Genomic DNA, 7,226 nt, shown 5'->3' with positions numbered 1-7,226 from the left:
GGCCCGCTCGGGCGGGAGCCACGACGGGCGCGCGGAGCCCGCCCCGGGGCGGGCCAGGCCGAGCCGGGCCGGGCAGAGCCGCCCGCGGACGCGCCGGAGCCGGGCCCAGGCGCCGCCCTGGCGCCCCAGCCTCCCGCCCGCGCGCGGGGCCCGTGGGGCCGGGGGGAGCAGGGCCCGTCGCCCCCGGGCCCCGGCAGCCCCGCGCCCGCTCCTGCGCGCCCTTCGCGGGCGAGGCCCCGACACGCGGGCCGCGGGCTCCTCGAGCCGGGAGGCGGCGGGCCGGGCCGCGGGGAGCGGGGCGCGCGGGGCTGGGGCTGCGCGCGCCGCCGACTCCGCCGCGCGCTCGGGCTGTTCGCGGGAGGCGGGCGCCCCTCGAGGACCGGGCGCGGGAGGCCGACGCGGAGCTGCAGCCCAGGCCCGGCCCCTCCCGCGCCCCCGCCGCCCCCCCGCCCCCCGACCCCGACCCCGACCCCGACCCCGTCCGGCGCTGGGGCGGGCGCCCTCCGCGCACAGCGTGCACGCCACGTGCCCACGGCCTGCCCTGGCGCGCGGCCATTGGCTGAGGCCGCCCCGCCCCCCAGCGGAGCCAATCAGAGGCCCGCACGCCTCGGCCCGCCCGGAAGGAGCCGCGCGGGCACGCGGCCACGCAGCACGCGACCAGGGCCCTGTGCCCGAGCGTGGTTGGCCCACGCCCGCACGTGATCAGCGGATTTGCGCGGCCTGATTGGCGCGCACCGGGCACGTGACCGCAGCCCCAGCGTGCCCCGCGCCCTGCTCCCCGCCGCGGCTGCGCGCTGAGGGCGGGCGAGGGCGGCGCCCGGGAGCCCGCGGTGCCCGGCTGGGGGCCGCGCCGACGCCCCTCGACGCCCCGCGGCCGCGCCGCCCCTGGAGAGGCGCTGGCAGAGCCTCGCGCGCCGCGCCGGGAGCCGGGACGAGGTAAGCGGCCGAGCGCCCGCCTGGCGTGGCCGTGCGGGGCACCGCGCGCGGGGAGGGGAGGCCGCAGCCGCCGGCCGGGATTCGGGCGCCTCTGCCCGGCCTGGGCCCGCCGCGCCGGGGCGTCTGCGTCGCCAGCGAGCCCGGCGGCCCGGTCGGGGCGCTGCCCCCGGCGGCCTCGGGGGAGCCGCGGCGGGACGGGGCGGGGGGAGAGGCCGGGCCGCGGGGGCGCGGGGGCGCGGCGGCGGTGCTCGCGGGCCTGGGCGCCGCCTCTGCGGGTCCCTGAGGCCCAGACGGCGCCGGCCCGGTGCCCGCAGGAGGCCGGTGCTGGGGGCCGGGGCCGGGCCGCGCGGCGGGGGCTCGCCTGGCCGGGGCGGGCGTCCTCTGGGCCGGGTCGGCCGCCCCGGGTCCGCCTGCCGGGAGAGCGCCCGGGGAGACGGGGCGGGCGCGGGGGTGAATCCCGGCCCTACAGCCCGGGGGGCCGTGCGCGTCGGGCGAGAATGTTCCGGGGCACGTGGGAGGGGCCGGAGCAGGAGCAGCCCGGGGCGGGGTCCGGAGCCTGTCGAGAGCCTGCGGCGCTGAGGCCGTCTGGGGGTGGCCGTGGGGCGCAGGGCCCCCCTTGGTGCGCTCTGTGGGGCGGCGGCACCTGCAGGCCCTTCGCGGTGGAGCGGCGCTGGGGGCGCAGGCGTTCAGGCCCGTTCTGTAGTCCTGGACTTACCTTTCTTTTTTTAAAAAAAATTCATTTATTTATGCACGCAAGGGCCAGAGGTGCGGGGGTGAGAGGATGCACCAGAGCCAGAGCGGGGAGCAGAGCAGGCAGAAGGACCGAAGGACACTGCTGAGGGGAGCAGCGGGCGGCGGGAGAGGTCTGCGCCCCTGTGGGTCGCTCCCTGGCCGGGGTGGGACTTGTGCTGCAGTGGCTGGCGATGGCTTAATAGTGCTGAGACTTCACCCCTGAACCCCCGGGAGGCCCTGGACTTGCCTTTCATTCCCTGCCGCAGCTGCCTAGGGCGGTGCTGAAGGTAGAGGAAGGGCTGCCTGGCGGGAGGAGGCCGAGGGCGTGGAGGGAGCCTGGCGCTGGGGTGGGAGTTGTCAGTGGGCCTGGGTTGCGGGTGGTGGCTGCACAGGACGTGGGCGGGGTGTTCTGGTCTGCTGAGTGGCATGAGAGCAAGAGTGGAGTTGGGGAGCCTGGGCTGCACCCCGGCAGGTCTGCTGCCTCGCCAGGGATTTGCTGTCTCCAGGGTGCCTCGAGGCCACAGGGGCTGGGGGTGACCCCTGGTTTTCTGAGCCTCAGTTTCCTCATTGGTGAAGAGTGTCGCCTTTGTCATACTTACCCCGTGGGGCGCACGTGGAATTAAAGCCTGGACACGCTGCCCACCCCTAGGCAGTGGGCCCTTCGCACAGACCACGTCCATCTGCGAGCTGGGGCGGCGGTCCCGGCTTCCCGGTCCAGGTCGAGGGGCATGAGGTCACCGGCTGCCTCGCAATGAAATCTCCCCTTTCACGCCCTGAGGTGACTGGCTGGGAGGAGCCCCACTGTGCCTGCCTTCTGGCCTTGGCAGGAGGGCCGCACGAGGGCAGCACGAGGGCAGCACGAGGGCTGCGTCCTTGTTCCCAACAGGGCCCCGGGGCGCCCACAGGGCTTCCTCTCCTCCGGGTGGGTTTGCCCGCGGCAGAGCCCAGTTGTGCCTTCCTGGAGGCCTGGGACACGCTGGGCTACTTGTTTCTGCCTCAGCGGGCACCGGGCTCCGGGTGGCACCGGCATGGAGAGCGCCCGACAGAGTCCCTCCTTTTCTAGCCTGTACTAGCTCTCGGGAGCTTGCACAGAAATGACTGACCTCCGCCTGGCGTCCTGGCCACGTCCCTGGAGCCTCCGGGTTCTGGAAGGACACATGTAAGCCCTTCTGAGTCTCTTGGCAAGGAGGGCCGCGAGTGGGCGGGGCAGGATGGCTGGCCGCTGGGAGGCTAGGAAGGTGCCGCCCCCAGACGCAGGTGACCCGCACCCCGGTGCACCGGCCTGGCTCTGTGGGGGAGAACTGGCCCTTTCCCTGGTCCTGTCTCACCGGCGTCTGAGGGGGGGCCCGCCTGTGCTGCCAGGTGGCCCCAGTGGCCAGCGTCCCTCCTGCATCTCCAGCGGGGACAGTGCGTGCCCTGGGGGGCTCCCTGAGACCCCGCCCTCTCTCCCTTGCAGCCCTCCAGACTCTCGGAGTATCGGCTGGGTTTGTTGCCTGAAAGCGAAGTCCAGCTGTCGGGCTGCCTTTGACCTGGGCAGCAGCGACGCTGACCACAGCCTCGTCACTTCAGCGGCGGGGGGAGGGGGTGGCAGCGGCACAGACAGGCCGCTGGGCAGGGACGCAGCCCCGTGCGCTTGTGTCCGGGAAGGCAGGGCCGCCGCCCGCCCTGGCCCCAGCCCCCAGGCTAGCCCCGCGCGGGTGGGCACAGGCGGCGGTCCCGGGCTCGTGCTGCCTGCGCCCTCTCCTCTCAAGGGACAACAGACCCGCTCTTGCCGTTCCCGCGGCCTGAGAAGCACCGGCGTCCCTCAGCGGCGGCCGCTCGGCCCTTGGGAGCCGATACTTCGTTTGTTTCTACCAGAAGGTGAACGTGCGCGCTGCCTGACTCCCGGGAGGCGCCCTGCCCCGCGGGGCCTGGGGGCGCGTGCGGGGACAATGAATGGATCACGCAGGTGTGCGGTTTCAACGTTCTCTTTATTTTCTGACTTAAGGGGTGTGTGTCCCACCGCCTTGGGCGGGAGGCCCCGGAGGGGTGTCTGGGTCTCGTGGACAGTTCGTTCGGGCGTGTCCGCTCTCCGCTGTGCGCTGCCAGGGGCTCTCCGGGCGGAAGACAAGGCACTATGACTATGTGGTCGGCTACATTGATACACGGAAGGCAGAGCCGCCCTCTCGGGACACACAGCTTTGGGTACAGCACGGCCGCGCGCTCCGCTGCAGGACGCCCAAGGCACACGCTTCGTTTTTTTCCTTTTTTTCCTTTTCAGTGTTTATTTGAAGGCTCGTGTTAAAGTTTCAGAGTCGCTATAAACAGTTCCAGAGTAGAAGCAGTGGACAGTGATTGGTGTCATTTTAAACATAGAACAGTAACAACGTGAAATGTAGAAACATGTTACAGGAACAGCAGAGAAACAGAGTCAGACACAGCCTGTGCCCCGCGCCCAGGCCGCGGCGTCTCAGGCGCGCGGGGGTGACCGCCGTGAGGTCGCCCGGCCCCTGCTGCGGGCCTGCACGCCCTCGCACAGAGACAGCCCCGCTCACTGGCTGCGCAGGCACCTCTAGCAAAGGGCGAGGAGAAAAAAAGCTGACCGGTGACGGTCCCCCTAACGAGACAGGCCGACACACGCGTCTGGGAAGAGAGATGAGGAAGGAGCCGTTGGGCCAGGAAGTCGGGGCCCTCCGGCTGGGAGAGAGCACTGGACGCTGAGCCGGAGGACACGGGCAGGCCAGTGGCGGGCGTGAGGGACAGAATGTGGTGCATGTGGACACACTGGCTGCTTTGCAGGCAGAGAAAGCGCCAGGATAGAAGAACCTGTTCGGGAGCTAGAGGCGACAGGTGTCACTGGGGAGGCCAAAGAGGTTCCGTGTTTCAGCTCAAAACACGCCCCTGGAGCAGCAGGGCAGCCGTGTCTTCCTGGCTCAGTTCTTGGCCCAGTGGCCCGAGTCCTCCCCGAGCCTGAGTGGGTGTCGCTGACCAAAGTGTGCCGCTTTACAGTGGCCAGAGGGCCTGCTGGGCCCGCCACCCCCACGGCCTGGCAGCAAGAAGATGGCCGTCTGGGCGCGTCAGGGAGACCTGTCCCGGAGGGGCCGGGCCTGGCTCGCCCTCTGGCCACCCCTGCGTCGCCCCGACCCGGCCAGCCAGGCCGCAGCTGCAGGCGTAGCGCTCACAGCTCACGCTGACCTCTGGCATGCTCTGAGGAGGGGAGCGAGGCAGATGAGTGCAAGGAAAGGAGGCGTCCACTCTCGGCGGGAGATCTGGTCAGTCTTAGAGGTAAAGCTGGCCGTGAGGGCCACACGGCCTGCAGCAGATTGCAAGTTTGGCAACTTTTTGTTTAGTTCAGTTTGTACTGTTTGCAATCAGAACCACAACCTTAGTGCAAGAGTATATTTATTTTTTACAGTAATTTTGGTTGCCATACAAGAGATTTAAGGATTGGGAGAAAGTGCAAATTACAGGAGCTTGTTTTTTTTTGTTTTTGTTTTTTAATAAAGTCTAAAAAGAAGAAAAGCACAAAAGTAACAGCAACAGAGAGAGAGAGTGCGAACGTGAGTTACACGAACTAGAGCGTGGAACGTGTTTGTATCTGAAAAAAAATCATTGATGAGAAGAACCAGTGCTTGTGGCCCCCTCGCAGGCCGTCGCCAGGCGGCCTGGGGGTGCCTGCTCGCTCAGGAACGCGGGGAGATCAGCATTTTATTAACCAAAGTACCACAAGTAATTTACTCTGTGCTGTGTTCAGCAGGTCAACAGTCACATCGCGTCATCTGGTGGTGTGTGAAGGTAACGTCGTGTGCGGCCCCGGGGAGGGGCCTCGGCAGGTGTACAGAATTTACATCTTGAGGGGTTTTGGTCTTGTATACACAATATTACAGAAACTAGGCGTGTAAATGCAATTTATTTAAATTACAGTATATAACAAAAGTGGATCTGAAAACCTGGAAGAGTGGGGACGTGTTCTCTACGAGCGGTTTGGCGTGGGTTCCGCCCCGGGGGGTGGGGGGCAGAGCCTGGTCCCACACGTCCGAGGGCGAGCAGGGGCACGGCTGGGGTGAGGGACTATTGCTGTGTGGGGTGGACTCATCCCCCGGAGCCAGGGGGCCTCGCCGGCCCCGAGGGCTTACCTGGTGGTCGGTGGGGTCTGCCAGGCCTGACGGGCGCTGGCAGCACCAAGGGCGTCGCGCCTCGGCCTCTCCTGCTGTCTGCCTGGCTGCTCTGGCTCTCGGGCTCCCCGCCCCGGCTCAGTAACCCAAAGCCACCAGGTCGCCCCCCAGCAGGCGCCTCCGCTCGGCTCGCTGTCCCGCGTCTCCCTGGCGCTCAGTGTGGGGGTGAGCCTGCCTGGAGCTGAGGGGAGCGCCACGGGGAGGCGGGCTCCCCGCATTCATGGAAGACAGACGCCGGCCTCCACGCTGGGCGCCTGAGCTGCCGGGCAGCCCCGCGCCCCGGCCGGGCCTTCCGGAAGCCGCAGCCTGCGCTGGCGCGGGGGCTGCCGGGCCGGGCCTGCGCTTCGCTAGTCAGTGACGGGTCGGGCTGGGTCCTCCGGACACAGAGGCTGGCCTGCAGGGGGCCGTGGGCCAGAAAAGGTCCAGGACTCGGTTTCTGAGTCAGGGCTTGTGGCTGGAAAGCGTGAGTGAGTGAGTGAGTGTGTGTGTGTGTGTGTGTGTGTGTGTGAGAAGGAACTGCTGCGTGGCGGGTTGTGGCCGCTTTTGAAGAAATAATTATCCTTCGGTGATGAAACTCTAGCAAAGGTAGAAAATATAACACAGCTCTGCTGGTTCAGGTGCATCCAAATAAGGTTGGTTCTTAAAAAGGTCAGACTTTTATAATTACCCCCCAGAAACTATTATTAAATCACAAAAGTTTTTTTCTCTCACTTTCTAGCACTGAAGTGGCGCAAAGGCTAGTAGACCAGCCACTTTTTTCCCTTAAAATATTGTGCTTATAAACTATCTGTACAGCTATTTAAACTCGCAGTAAAGAAAGATTTTAAATTGCTAAATTTTACGTGTTCGTTCTAGAGCTGTCCCTGACCTCATCACCCTCGGTTGTGAGCATGAAGGAAAAAAAGGAAAAAAAGTCGTGTTGTAATTGGAGCTGGGCTGGGCTGGCTCTGCGGTCCCGTCCCGGTGAGCGCCCACACCCGCGCCGGCTTCTTCCAGGTGGGGGGGGTGCTGGGGGCGCGGTGGCCCGCGGGCCACGGGCGACCTCCTCGGAGCCCAGAGGTGGTGTGCCGGGCGGGGCGCTGGAGCCCTGGAGCAGGCGCCACGCTCGGTCCCGAGCCCGCGCTTCCCTCCCTTCCGCCTGCAGCTGCCTGCTCTGCGCAGCCCGGGGTCTCCCCACCCTCCAAACCCACGGGGCTGGTGCTGTTAAGACAAGCCGGCGGGGTCCCTGGACACTCAGAGGGAAGGGGCACGCCCCCACGGACCGTCTTCCCTGATCTCCGGGCCGCGGGCATCCCGGCAGAGCTGTGCCCCAGCCAGGCTCGGGCCCTGGGCCGCAGCCCCCCCACCCCCCCCCGCCTCCACCCACACCTCGCCCTTCGTGCCAGCGCGGGGGCTCACCTGCTC

General features: G+C 67.3%; 1 long non-coding RNA gene across 1 annotated transcript; it reads left to right on the top strand.

Moving 5' to 3' along the window:
• Positions 1-1,825: 1,825 nt before the first annotated feature.
• LOC129146107 (uncharacterized) lies at positions 1,826-3,303 on the top strand. Its single transcript, XR_008552597.1, has 3 exons — positions 1,826-2,446; positions 2,732-2,827; positions 3,125-3,303. It is a non-coding gene; the product is annotated as an uncharacterized LOC129146107 (long non-coding RNA).
• The last annotated feature ends 3,923 nt before the right edge of the window (positions 3,304-7,226 follow it).

This window comes from Talpa occidentalis, unplaced genomic scaffold, assembly GCF_014898055.3.
Source record: "Talpa occidentalis isolate TD23 unplaced genomic scaffold, MPIMG_talOcc4v2.1 talOcc4.17, whole genome shotgun sequence".
Lineage (NCBI taxonomy): Eukaryota > Metazoa > Chordata > Mammalia > Eulipotyphla > Talpidae > Talpa > Talpa occidentalis.
This window is presented reverse-complemented; position numbering and strand designations above follow the sequence as displayed.